We start from the raw sequence: 15,550 nt of genomic DNA on the forward strand, positions 1-15,550 counted from the left end.
GTTTTTCTATAATAGAAAAATTTTAAAGGCAACTTACAGCTAAAGGAGCAGGGAGGTTCCAAGGACATAACTATGTTAGTATCTCTCTCTGCCTTTCTCCCCTTGTATACGCATATATTCGTTTTTCTCCATACAGATTGACTCTGCTTTGTACGCAGGGAGCTTGTATCTATACCCTCCCTTTCCATAAAGAAAGACTGCTCGTATACTCAATATAGTAGCAGGAGTGATTTATAGGTAAGCGATAGTGAAATCTATCAATTGACCATTGGTATATAGGAATGGGTCTATTGGCTCGACTTCTAAAAACCTTTAATGTTTTATCTTTAATGACCAATAGGGGCTTAATTGTAAACATTATATATATATTTAATGGACTCCTATATTGTGGGGGCACTAATTATATGTTTCTGCTTATGTACCAGATACATTTGGATGGGGAAACGATCCTAAGGACTTTCCCTTAATGACATTTTGCTGAATTAATGGAAGACCTATGAAACTAGCCTTAAAGGAGCCCACCACTTTATTTCTCTAGTGGTTGGAAGTATCTCTCAGGTGAGCACCCCCATAGGTTTTCAGAGACGGATTGCACTAATAAATGGATCCACTAGCGTAAATTCGGGACACCTTAATTTCATTAATTATAATATCCATCCAGGCTCATAGTGCAGCTACATATACCTCACTGAATTAGTACTTAATATATGTTTCTGCTTATTCACCAGATATTCAAGGATGGGGAACTGATCGTAAGGATCTTCCTTTCATGACGTATCGCTCTACTGTTGGAAACTTAATGACCCTACTATCATTCCAATGGTAAGATCTGGCATCTCCTGCTATTCTACACACTACATTTCGTTTGTGGATAAGCTTAAATCAATAAATTATCCCTCCCCTATATCTCTGTACAAGGTTCCTTTATATCTTCCTTCGTCTCCTTCTTCATGTTTTTCCTTTTCTTTTTGTTTTTTCTTTTGCCTCCTGGTTGTCCATTCCAAAAAATTTTTTTCTTTTTTCTCGGGTATAAAAACTTCTTCTAACGTTGTCGAAAGACCTCGAAGTTTTAACCTTGTTCGACATGGATGTTGTCATATGATCCTAACACCGAGTAGCAAGAAGCGGCTATCTTTTTGCCTACTAATGCGGGCCTATGGATAGTATAATATCAGATAGGAAATCAAATTTGTACTGTCGTCCATTTTTGATAAGATGCAGGACATGTGTTTCATGTACGTCCAAAAAAAACTATAACTTGATGTAATACAAAGTGTGATTCTCATGTCCCTGTGTTTGATGTACCCTCATTGTATGTGTTTTTTAAAATGTATATATATGTATTTTTTAACAGCCCTGAAGAAGTCCTGCAATAGGATGAAACGCGTCAGCTGTGATGTGCTTTTTAGCATGAAAATTGAATAAAAAGATGTGTTAATGAAACTTTTGGCTTACTCACTGATTGGATCTGGACTATACTAATGTTCTAAATTGATCTGTATGATACGGAGTGGTGCACCATTGCTTTGGGTTTATTTGTCATAGTTCCGTTGGAATTAGTACTGTAACAGTGGGTACTGCTTCTGTGTGCACACACACCCTTGATCAAATTTATAAGGGTTAAAAGATTTAGGAGTTAATTAATGGTTAGGTGCTGACATTGTGAGGGTTCCACTGTCTTTCTTCTAGTTCATGCACAGAGGCAGCCATTTGCAACGCAAAATTCCCCGCACTGCACATGGGCCTGCTCACACATAAGATGGCCGTCAGGCAATCTTGAACCCTAGATTTACATGCACCAAAACATCGGACCAAGCCAGCACTGACTTGAAGCCCGTGCTGACCAAGTAGCGTGTTGGAGGTTGGCCGGTCCTGATCGGGACCTAAACCAAAAGGACCTGGAGGCCTGTAAGCACATGCAGGCACAGCTGAGACCTGGATGGATGCCGGTAGGTGTGAGAGCGGCATATCTCCCAGTGGCCAAAGGAGGACTGGGTATGTCCCATCTAACACGATATAACCAGGCCGCACAATTGCGCTTCATGGTAAAGTGGCAACGCCCACTAACCGAGAAATACTGGTGTTTTCTAGACCAGGCAGTAGGTGAGATACACATATGGAAAATACCATGGCTCCCGCGTAGAAGTCGCCCGCCGGGAGGATATATTTCCCCAGTGGTCAGGGCCACAATAGGAGTTTGGCATAAGACCTGTTCTCCCAAACAACTCTCCACCCGATTACCCCACTGACCCCAATCATAGTAAACTCGAACTTCCCATAGGCGATGCATGAACGGACCTACTCACATTAGCAAGAAGCTCATTTCAAACGCATTGGAGCTCTGTTCTATGTGTAGGGCCTGCTAGACTTTACAAGGGTGCAATAGGACTTTGGGCTCCCGGATTCGGAGCACTGGAACCACATTGCAATACAGCATTTGGTAACACTCCCAACAATACGACTCCATGCAAGCAGGCAATTGACCCTATTCGAGCACTGGCTTCTGTTCAGAAGAGATGACCGTTGCTTACTGTCGGACATATACACATTTCTAAATACCATAGCTAACCCCTCGCACACACCCGCCAGGCAAAGATGGTAGACAGAATGTGAACGCCAACTCACGGACAAAGAGTGGACAGACATTTTACATCGCGCCCGCACATCAGCCACTAGCGCCTCTGGTAATGAAACACTGCTAAAGATCGTCCACTACTGGTATTATACCCCAGTCCGCTTAGCTCAGTGGCAGATAGGGAAATATGACAAATGCTAGTGCCACTGCTACTGCACTCACCCAGGCACACTCTCCCACCTACTGTGGCACTGTCCCAATATTCACTGCTATTGGACGGACGTCCTGAAGGATGTTGACCAGATGTTTAACACTGAAATACCCCGCTTCCCCAGCTATATTTTACAGGGACTGCCCAATATACTAACATATCTGCCGCACTGTACTAGGGGAAAGGCCATCACCCTAGAAAAGCAGGTCCTGCTATCAAAATGGGGCACTGGCACTGTCCCAATGCACACCGACTGGTTAAACAAACTCTGGGACTTATTAGGGATGGAAAGGTTAATGTCAGGTATAAGTCATACATTACCCAAATTTGAGTGAACGTGGGGAACGTGCATAAAACACCTATCCAACGTATACCGCAAACTACCATGCCCAATATATCTGCGTGCATTGTGACTCCAGTCCAACACCCAAGTTGACAACCAAGGCAATAATAAGAAGTGTGATGATTAATCTTACAGAATTATAATGAATGAGCATGAACTTTTTTGTTTTTCTCCCTATGTTGGACCCATCCCTTGCCTCTCTCACATTTCCCCTTCCGCCCTTCATATCACCTCGCCGGCCAGTGGATGTAGGCGAAGGAAGTTGTAACAAAATCAATAAAAATGATACAATCCTAAAAGATCAGTGAGGACAGAAAATTGTTAATGTCAATCAAACCGCAAAATACAAGAAGGGCATTAATTCACTTGAGAGTTTTTTACCAAACAATGTGAAAGAAAGCAAGTACAGCCATTTTGAGAAAGGGGATGTGGCTGAGGAGTCCCTATCTCTTAAAAATCCTGGAATTACTTGAGCTGAACATTCATCTCCTCAGAAATGTTTAGTCTTTCAGAACATTTTTCAGCCAATTTGCCTGATACGTGGCCTGCTGAAAATAGATCTTTTAGCTTCAGACAAGAAAAATCTCCTCCCCAAATTTTGCTTCAGGCTTACAACCCCATCAGTGTTGAAAGTGGATGTGTTGTCAATAAAATAGCCAAAGCGTCTACCATCTGTTTTCCCTCCTATTCCTTTAATTCAGACAGTTCAATTTTGACTTCAAAAGCAAAGAGTGGACATTTTTGTTGTGGCCCAGAAGCATTCCAGTAGTCCATGGTTCCCTCTGCTGATTCAGACCTATTGATAGCCCACCTTCCAATATTGTGAAATGTTAACAAGACTAGCTGGTATAGCATCTAATTCCATTTATCCCCACCTAGTGCCAAAGGTCCTCCAGTGCTTGGCATGAGATTTTGGAGTTGATGATCCCCTTGATGCTTGAGAAGTTGAGGCCAGTTCTCTGAGAGACCTTTTTCTCCCAAGCTCCTCCTCTCAACCTGCAAGCCATCAAATTACATTTCTTTAATGAATGATGGTTTAGGCTAGATAAATAAGAGCGGATACTTTTGTCGGAAATTTCCACTCCTCTGATTCCCTCAGATTCAGCAGCAGAAGCAATCAGTTTGAAGCAGGAGCTATCAAAATGACCTAATTATTCTTGTTGCGGAAACTAACCAGATATGGCTGAATCAAGAGAAAAATAGAGAAAGACTAGGCGGAGACCAACGTCCACCTGTGTGACAGGCTATTCACTGCCCCAGCTTTTTCTCCCCTGCTGATCAGGCACACAATTTCAGAATCTTTGTATTGTTCTCTGATACACAAATGTCCAATACGGGCCTCCCCCACATCCAAACTGCTTGGCTGAAGATCCAAGGATGAAGAGAAAAATGAACTAAAAAGAACGTTTTCTGACTCACGCAGTCTGTTCACATTTTGTTGACTCCCTGAACATGATGATGATGATCATATATAACTTTATTCGATTTTATGTAAAATCATACAAGTAACCAAATCAATAACATTTCATCATACACATGCAAAAAAGAGAAAAATGAAGCTCCACGTGCAAAAAGTCAGTAATACAGCAGAATACAAACATTTAAAAAACAGTTTCATAGAAATACATTACCAAATGCAAAAACCTATGATCTAATTTCACAAATTATAATGACTCCACGGGAGAATGCTTAAAAATGATCGGGAGGGATTAGCAGCAGCATGACCCAAAACAAAGGATACCCACTAAAAATGAGCCAATATCTAGAGCTAAAATCCCAGGCAAAACCATAATACATAGAAACAAGTTTTTGGTGTAGATAAAAGCTGAAAAGATATAAAGGTGAGTCTAATCTGTCTCAATTCTGTGTATAAAAGGAGGGGCCTTATAAATTTACGCTGAAGGATAATAAATCTGAGGCAAAAAGGAACACTATGCATAGTGCCATAGATTGAAACCTCGCCACCGACACATGGTGGTAAATCAATCAATTTAAACAAAACATCTTTTGTAAATAACACCCGACAAAATATACCGCATCTAAAATATGTCAATAAATGATGATGGTGTTTCGGCGTCTGACAGAAGACATGGTTCTATTTCATCTACTGATTTTACCATACAAGACTGTTTGTCATCTTTTGTGATGCCCTCATGATCAGACCTTTAAAATTGGTCTTTATATAATGCAACCAAGGTATATAAGACTTATTATCCAAATTCAAGAAGTGCCAAATATTTAGCCTGTTTAAATATAACTCCTTTCTTGAGCAGAATCTACAGCACACTAAAAAGAGGACAAAGGCGGAAAAAACCTGCAATATAGCCCATGCCTAGATCTTCATAAATAATTACCTTGGCTCATGCATAAGAGGCCCCTCATAAACTTGTTTTTGCTCACCTGATAGGAGCAATGTTGGCATAACCCCATAACTCACAAACAAACATGGCCATGGAAATGCACTTTGTAAACCAGAGAGCAGAGGCCTGCTCTCTCCCCCAGAGAGCCACAGATGACCCCAGGTCACCTCTGCTAGTAGGTGATCGAGGCTCTCTGTCTGTCTCTCTGCTTTTGCCCGTTTTTTGTGCTGTCCTTGTTTATGTCTGTTATTGTCCCCTTAGTGTCTTGTTATTGGGATTTTTTAACTTTGTGCCTTACTTTGTACTTTACTGTCTTTCCTGTTCTGTTGTGTCCTCCGTGCCCAGTTCTTTATCTGCTACTGTGCCCGCGGCCCCTCACCCTGCCGGTTTCCCACTCCCACCTCTCAGCTGCGCTTCCCTCCTCCTTCCCTATTAAATGGTGGCCGCTGCGAGGGAGTGCGAGCAAGACCTCTGACCTCCTGGCCAGAGACCTGCTCTCTCCCCCAGCAGCTCCGCTGTGGTGCTGCCACTGCTGACCCTGCGTCACCTCCGCTAGTAGGTGATGGAGGCCCTCTGTCTGTCTCTCTGCTTGTGCCCATTTTTTGTGTTGTCCTTGTTTGGGTCTGTTATTGTGCCCTTGGTGTCTTGGTATTGAGCTTTTTTTTTTACTTTTAGCCTTTCTTTGTATTTTACTGTCTTTCCTGTTGTCCTGATGTGTCCTCCATACCCGACTCAGCTGCCCTCTTCGCACTCTACCCTGGAAGGAACAACAACTGCCAGCTGTCTACGCCGAACTCCACCCATGGCCAGTTCTCCTGCCCTCACTGCCACCAGACCTTCACCATCCTCCACACCCCCACGGCCACCGCCCCCATGTCGTACGCCAACACCACCAAAGCCCTGAGTTACACCTCCTTAACGTGTGCTCCATGCACAGACATGCCGTAGAGATCTGGGACCTACTCGACACCCTCTCGACAGACGTCGCCTTCTTCACAGAAACCTGGACCAACTCCACCTCCGCCATCGCCACCTCTAACCCCTCATGGGTACAAGATCAATAGGAAGGACCGCCCCTACCACCCAGGAGGAGAACTTGCCATCGCAAACAAGAGCTCCCTCCGACTCACAACCTGCAGCTCGAGCAACATCCCGCCTACCACCGAACACCTCTATTTCCAGATCCAGACCAGCCCCAGAATGACCTTAAGAGACACCCTCAGCTACAGACCCCCTGGGTCTCGAACCTCGTTCACACCATTGCCGACCTCATCGCACACCACCCCATTGCCTCCATGGACTCCATACTCAACGGAGACCTCAACTTCCACCTCAACAACCTCAGCGACCCCAACTCTGCCACCCTCCTAGACAACCTCGACAACCTCGGAGTTAAACAACTCTTCACCACCCCCACCCACAAGGCAGGACACACCTTCGACCCCATCTTCGCAGGAGGTAAAAACATCCACTTCAGCCACACCACACAACCCCCATAGATGGACCACCACTGCGTACACTTCCACATCAACAAACCCACGCCACCCAAACCTGCCCCCGTCCCCAGTGAAGAAACTGAAGCAAGATCACCGAGGAGGAGCACAAATTCACCCTCAACCGCGATACCCCCACAACCTCGATCGATGCCAATCTCGCAGCCAAAGACCTCCACAGATGGATCATCAACTGCTCAGCTGAGCTTGCACCCCTACGTAACCCTGACAGACAGTGCCCCAGAAAGGCATCCTGGTTTACCGCCAACCTCCAGGAATCCATACACACCTGCAGACCTCTTGAGAAGAACTGGAAAAACAGCAAATCCTCGGAAGACTGCACCACCAACAAGAATGCCATGAGAGAAAACCACCAAAGCATCAGATCCACCAAAAGGACCTTCATCCAGAACGAAATCCTCACCAACTCCAGCAACTTCAAGAAACTCTTCAACATCATCCAGGAATTCACCAAACCCCCAGAGAAACAAAGGACATCACCTCCTCCCAGTACCACTGCAACAAGCTCGGCTCCTACTTCCATCTGAAAAACAAAGGCCTTTACGATAACTTCATCGAACAGACACCCAACTTGGACACCACTCCCTCCTCCAGTAACGCCAGACAGCCCACCATCTCTACCTGTACCCCAGTCATACCCGAAGACACCACATCAACAATGAACGGCATCCACTTAGGAGCCCCCAAGGACCCCTGCCCCCACACATCTTCCACAGAGCCGCCGCCGCCATAGCTCTGGAACTACAACACACCATCAACACCACTTTCGAAACGGCATAGTTCCTGACGACTGGAAATGCACAGAAGTCAGACCCCTACTCACGAATTCCTCAGCAGATCCCACGGACCTCAACAACTACCAATGCATCTCCCCTCCTCCCTTTCGCGGCCAAAGTCACAGAGAAAACCGTCAACGTCCAACTAACTCAATTCATTGAAGAAAACTCCATCCTTGACCCCTCCCAATTTGGATTCCGCAGCAACCACAGCGCTGAGACCACTCTACTCGTCGCTACAGACGACATCCGCACCCTCCTCAACCAAGGACGCTCCGCAGCCCTGATCCTACTTGACCTCTCCTCAGCCTTCAACACTGTCTCCCACTGCACGCTCACTGTCAGACTCCACAAAGCCGGCATACAGGAAACTGCCCTCGGCTGGCTCTGCTCCTTCCTAACCGGCAGATCCAAAGAATAAGACTGCCACCTTTCCTCTTTGAACCCACAGAAATCAACTGCAGAGTACCCCAAGGATCGTCGCTCAGCCCCACGCTCTTCAACATCTACATGGCCCCCCTCACCGCCATCATCAGACAGCACGGACTAAGCATAGTATCCTATGCCGACAACACCCAGTTCATCCTCTCCCTCACCAAGGACACAATCACCACCAGACTCAACTTCCAGGAAGGAATGAAGGGCGTTGCATCCTTGATGAGCAGCAGCTGCCTGAAGCTCAACTCGGAGAAGAGAGAGGTCCTCGTTCTTGGACTCTCCCCTGCCGCATGGGACAACACCTGGTGGTCCACCGCCCTCGGCAACTCCCCACCCCCACGGGCCACGCCCAAAATCTCAGCATCGTACTTGACTCCTCCCTCTTCATGACCCGACAGGTCAACACCGTCACCTATGCCTGCTTCAAAACCCTCCGCATCCTCCAAAAGACTTTCAAATGAATCCCCTCTGAATCAACAAGGACTGTCACCCACACACTCATAACCAGCAGACTGGACTACAGAAACGCCCTCTATGCCGAGAACAACAAGTCTCTGCTCTACAAACTCCAGACCATACAGAACACCGCAGCCAGACTCGTCCTCGGAATCCCTCGGCAAGAACACATCACCCAACACCTGTGTAGCCTCCAGTGGCTCCGTGTTGAGAAGAGAGTAACTTTCAAGATACTCACCAATGCCTACAAATGCCTCCATAACACCGGATTTCAATATCTCAATGATAGAATCTCCTTCCACGTACCCAAGACGAACCTCCGATCTGCCAACCTCACCTTCGCCAAACCCCCACACATCCACAGAGCAAGAAGGGTAGAAGAACCTTCTCCTTCATTGCAGCTAAGACCTTGAACGAGCTCCCAATCAATATCAGATGTGCCCGCACCCTGCAGATTTTCAGGAAGGCCCTCAAGACCTGGCTCTTCAACTGACCGGAGCTGTTACCCCCCAGCAACCTTGAGACCCTCACAGGTGAGTAGTGCGCTTAGAATTCCCTGATTGATTGATTGATTGATTGATTGATTGATTGATTGATTGATTGATTGAACATGTAGTATTATCTGGGTTGGCTTGTGTCCCAGGTGACAAGAAATATTCTTTTAGGCTAGGAATTGCCCTCTTGAGACACCCTGTATTTTTATCAAGGGTTACCAACTGAAACCTGAACCTAATAAAATCCCTAGGTAGGTAAACTTATCCACGTTACTTAATGCCTTTTCCTACAGTGAAACAATGGAGGTTTTTGTGTTCTTTGGATCCACCACCATAAAATGAGATTTTTAAAATTGGTTACCGAATCCAATCTTTCTATACATATGATAAAAAGGTCTAAAGCCTCGGAAGACTTCCCGCTGTATGTGCAATCAGGACTACATCCTCGGCTTAGGGAAGTATGTCAAGACCATGTTCAGTGAGCACCAACTCGAAACAGTTGACATACATAATAGAAAGGAAGGGTATCAAAATGCAGCCTTGGTGGACCCCTCGCTTAAGGCTAAAGTGCTTTGTGCATTTCCCATTACTTCTGAATCTTACAGAGCGTGTCAGACCATGATGGAGATCTTTCAAAAAGGCAACAAGAGCAGGTTTGACCACCATATATCCCAGCTTTACCCAGAGCTTATCTCTGTTGACCTTATCAAAGGCAGAGATGAGGCCGATGAAGGAACAATATACGTAACCACTTTGGCCTTAGAATATTTAGTTATTAGCAAATAAAGATTGAGGTTCTGCTCTACCATGCCCCTGCCAGGACTAAACCAATACTAGAGGTCAAACAGAATGTTATGCTTGTTGGCCCGGTGGGTTGATCTCTCCAATATTATCCAGTCAATACCTTGACATCAACTAATGAAATTGGTCTGTAACAAGCAGGGTCTTTTCTATCTCCCTTCTTAAAAATTGGCACTATCACTGATTGACGCCAGGCCTCTGGTAAAGAACCACATATAGCACCATTAATATGGAGAGTAAGAGCGGGGCATATTGGTCCATCACAGACTTAAACTAATCCCCTGGCACCGCTTATACACCAGGTGCCTTGCCTGATGGAAAGGATAAGATCGCATTTCTAACTTCATCCCAGTGTATCCTCAAATGTGCACAGAGAAAAAGGCTCAGAGCCTCCCCATCACACAGCACCGAAAAATGAGTCACCCAAGCCTTGGCTGGCACTGTGACTGCCAGACCTGACGTCTGTACCTCATTAAAAAAAAGGAATGGTTATAACCCTTCAAAAAATGATGTCCCCTAGCTGTCACAAAATCCTCCAATAGTTCTTTCTTTAACTCAAGCTTCCTTTCCCTTATCACTACTTTTTATAGGGCACTGTACTTTTTTATCTCACTACTATTTCTGGATAATTTGTTTAAGACAGCAAGAAGCACCTTACAAGCCCTTGTCCAATTGTTATCAAGCCATCTACATGAAACTAAAGGCTCCAGTGACCCCAGCTTTGTAAGAGCAGAATTAATGTGGAGACATAGTGTGTCATAGACCCTTAAGATACTATATATATATATATATACATATATATATTCAGTGAAAAAACCATAGGTTTCACACATGTTATAGTTAGCTGGAAATTTTACTGATAAAAAACCAATGAAATTCCCCCGTTATAGTTAGTGCAGGCAACTATAACTCACGCGACCGCAATCCTCTGCTGCTGACATATGTGTCTTTATGAAAAAAAAATATTTGTAACATATGTATAGCTAAAATTTAATGGAAGAAGACATGGGCACATAAGTGTCTAAATACAGTATTAGCATCAGCAGAAGATTGCGGTCGCGTGAGTTATAGTTGCCTGCACTAACTATAACGGGGGAATTTCATTGGTTTTTTATCAGTAAAATTTCCAGCTAACTATAACATGTGTGAAACCTATGGTTTTTTCACTGAATTTGCAAGGTTTTTTAAATGCTAATTCCTAACTATAACGTGTGTGAAACCTATGGTTTTTTCAGTGAATTTGTACGGTTTTTTAAATGCTAAGTTACTTTACGCCATTCGTGGCGTGCGTGCCCACTTAACGCAGTTCGTTCCATGCGTGCATGGTGCGCTTCGCGCACCGTGCGCGCACAGTGAGCACGCGGTGCGCTTTGCGCACCGCGCGCCCACTTTACGCAGTTAGTGCCGTGCACGCACAGTGGGCACGCGGTGCGCTACATGCACCCCATGCCCACGTTACGCTAGATGGGCCATGTACGCACGATGCGCTTCGTGCACCGTGCGCACATGGAGGACATATGATGCGCTTCGTTGTGAAAGGTAATATTTTATTTTTTAACACATGTAATATACCATGCACAAATGGTGCCCTTCAGGCACCATTTGCACATGGGGTGGGGAGAGTATGGATTTTTTTTTTTTTTATTAATTTTTACCGTACGCGTACGGTAAGCGGTAATCGGCGAAATTATCGAAAAATTTATAATTCCGTTTTTTACCTTGGGGGATCTTTGAGGACTCCCTCAACATGGCTAGGTGCATAGGAGCTGTCTAAACAGCCCCTTTACATGTTTTTGTCCTTAGTTTTCTAACCCCCTCTCAGAATGCGACAGAGAAAATGGCGGCCGCCACTTCCTGGTTTCGACCGATTCGAATGTTTACTAAGATCTAACAGCCAATCAGAATCGCGCTCGCGCACGTCGCCGTACGCGTACGGTAAGCGCACCGTAAGCGCACCGTAAGCTGGCTCAGATATATAAATTGATTTAAAGGCTATTTTCTCAGAATCTACTGAACAGATTTACACCAAACCTACAAAAGGCACTTCCTTGACCTGTAGACTACCTCTCTGCCAAATTTCAAGGAACTCTGTTCAGCCGTTCGGGCTGTAGCTCTGTCTAAAGGTCCTATGGAAAAATGCATGGGAAAAACGCGTTTTGGGACCCCCCTTTTATCTCAGCCCCCGCTTGACGAATCCCCCCGAGACTTTCAGGGTAGAAGCAGAGCGTAGCGCCCCATTAGTTTTGAAAATTTCGCGAGGATTCGTCGACCGGCGCCAAAGTTATTCAAAATAGAATGTTGCGGTTTTCCTATGGAAACAGGGTCCTAACTATAACTACCTACTGGCGACCGCCAGTAGGTAATATATATATATATATATATAAATTTGGATGACCTCTTCATCCAAGAAAATCTGTACATTATATTGACAGAGGTAGCTAGCTCAGCATTGAAATCCCCTGGAATAATCTTCTCCCATTTCGGTCTCCGACCTTGAACTCTCAGGATGGCTGGAACTTTAAACGGAAAAAATAGTATCCATCTGCTTCTTGTCCTAGTCAAAGCTGGCAGAGAGGGTATTATAATTACTAAAGGTGTTATAATACTCTAGAAAACTAATCAATGAAACACGCAAACCTGCTGATACGTAGATATCATCAATGAAAGACCCCGTACTTTATAAGTTGGGACTCTGGAGTTCAATACATTTATGCTCAAAAGGTTAACCAAGTTATGATCTTGGACCAGGTCACTCATCAAGTCTCCCTGTACATTATGTTTAGGGTGAACTTGGTCAACTTTAGCAGCATCCTGACCAAATGGGGCACTTAATACCAATCCCTGCAGGGATGAAAAATAAAATCTCCCAGTGTCATCAAAGCTGTTTACTGAGGAGGACAAGGAGTATAAAAGTCTTTTAAAAACCCTCCCAGCACCGACACCTCTTTATAGGACTCTTTGCCATGAATAGAGTTATAGACATTAACACATAAAATCCTAAAGGTGTTCTCAAAAGTGAGAAGGGCATCAAGAAGATGGGGAGAATGTGTAGTAACCACTTCCATTTTACATTTCAGATTCAATTAGATAAATGTAGCAAGACCTTCCCTAGCTCTCCGACCAGGGGATAGGACAGCATTTATAACATGAGTAGCATAACCATCTAAATACAATGCCCCTGATGTATCCCACATCCCCTGAAGACGAATAATATCATAAACATCACACAACCTGGACCAATCAGGGTCCCCAAAATTTTCTTTGCACACTGCAATATTCCAACTTGATACCTGAAGCCCCCTGTGAGAAATTGTCATTCCAGTGGGTTCATTTCTATTGGTTCCCAGCTCCAGTCAGTCTTGGTCATTATGTCCACTCAACAGTTTATAGGGATTACTTAGAACACAATTAGACCCATGATTCGGGGCATTGTTAGGAACCAACAACCACCTATCTCCCTGACATGGAGCCTTCTGCCAGTCTTTCCCTGGTAAATAGGTGTATAAAACATCCTGGTGAGAGCACTAAAATACTGTTAGGGGTAGTTGGAATAGGCCAAAACAATTTCAGAATAAGGCCAGCCCACAAAACATTATGAAAACTGACAACTATACAATCCCCAGGACAGGGCATCCCAATCCACCCCACTCTTCGGGCCATTATAATTTAGCAAATAGTGACTGACTGTCACTAACAGAAACCCTCAACTGCAAGTTTCCTCTCCCGGACTACTCCATGGGGCATGTTTGGCAGCAAGCCAACTAATGCTCTAAGAGGGAATCTCCCTCTCACATGTAAAGCACCTTAGCGAGTGCTACACATTTCTCAAAATTACACAATCACTTAAATCTAAGTAATTTGCACCTACACACTTTGGTCCTGAGGAAAGCCAGTTTTAATCATAAAGGCCTGGCTGAAACATGTAGACCACACCTGGATGTAGGAAACCCTAATTAACATCCCTATAACATCCAACAGACTTTTTAATGTTAGCAGTGACCCAGTTATTAAAATATAATTTACCCTTGGGTACTGGGATCCCAGCATAGCTTTTATATCGTCACCTTCACGTCACTACACTGCACACTCAGATACATACCTGCTCAGCTGTATCCAGGCGTCGAAGCACACCCGGGACACACTCGGTGTCACTGGGTGGGCCCAATGATGAAGCATGCCACCAACTAGGTTGGTGGGTGAGGGCTTCATGAACAAACAAAATGGTTTGTACCCTGCCTTACAGTCTTGAGTCTATGTAAATTCACAAATAGGCTAGTCCTTTTTGATCTCATATATAAACCCTGGGGATACGGACTAGCTACCTAGTCCTCTCTCTCTCATTTGATAGTGATATGTGATTTTTAAATACCTTAGTCATCAAGCTATCAAGCTCAGATCTGAATAGCATTTTGCCATCAAATGGAATCTTTAAGAAAGCAGTTTTCTGATTCTTCTAATTTCCACTTTCACTTTCATAAATTCCTTCACACTGAATCCACAGACTCAGCTGACATTGCTCTAGTCTTGATTATATTGAGTGAAATTGTGATTGTTGTTCCATTGCCATCAATAACTCTGCACAGTCCGTACCTTTATGAATGGCTTCGGATAACTTACCAAAGTCTCTAACCCTGGACTGCACCACCTAAAAGTGTTGGTGCCATCTTTAAAGGAAAACGTTTGGTGGAACAAACCTTTCCCAAAGCTGAAACTACTTTCTACCCTGTGGTCTCAGTTGGAACTCCATCCACAGGATTCAATGATGTCCTCCCAATTAAGGTTGACAGCATGGCATCTGCCTTAATGGAATGAGAAAATCCATTATCTGATTGCTCCATCATGTATAATTTCTGCAGGAACTTCGGAAATGAAGCCTTACCCAGTTCCATCCATTCAGACAACGAGATCCCTAATCTTGCAGTGGAAAGGCATTGTGAGAGATCGTCCTAACATCACACAGGAACAAATCTCCTTTCTCCCCTCCCACTGTGAATGGAGGGAATCCCACATTTTCACTCCAGTGAGTCATGATGTTAGCATCTCCCTATACACACACACATATACCATACTATTTACCATATAATGTATGCTCTGGGGCCTTTTCCAACAAACATCATTGGAAACAGATATATTGAAAGACCATTTAGGTATCATTTTCATTCAGGTGTCTACTGCCTGAGTCAGAGAGGTGTGGGAAAACATTACTGTCATAATTGAGGACCACTTAATAGGAATCAGTGCTGACCACAGGCTAATACTATGTGAATGTGTTTGGTTTACTGTGTTGGTTTGGTGTATTGTGTTTGGTGTACCATATGCATGACTAGGTGTTGTTTTCTGTGCTAATGATTGTAGTATTACAGCACTGTAAACACACTGTTCTGGTGTACATAAATATAATTGTTAATCATGACATGTATCAGACTCGATGTTCGTGTGTAGGGGAACAATAGAGAGCAAACCTAGCTACACAGCTGCTGAGCTGCTGAGCACTATACATGAAGGGAGGAAGTTCAGTTTACTATGGGGGACGGTAAATGGGTCACTCCAGGGATAAACTCCAGTGCTGAGACTGTAAGACA

The 15,550-nt window shown here is 44.4% G+C and overlaps 1 protein-coding gene across 1 annotated transcript in view; it reads right to left on the reverse strand.

Annotated features, from left to right (window-relative positions):
• LOC146861811 (CD5 antigen-like) overlaps nucleotides 1-15,550 on the reverse strand; it is a 446,048-nt gene that overhangs the window by 108,188 nt on the left and 322,310 nt on the right. The window lies entirely within an intron of this gene.

This window comes from Triturus cristatus, chromosome 2_2 (assembly GCF_964204655.1).
Source record: "Triturus cristatus chromosome 2_2, aTriCri1.1, whole genome shotgun sequence".
In the NCBI taxonomy this organism is placed as follows: Eukaryota; Metazoa; Chordata; class Amphibia; order Caudata; family Salamandridae; genus Triturus; species Triturus cristatus.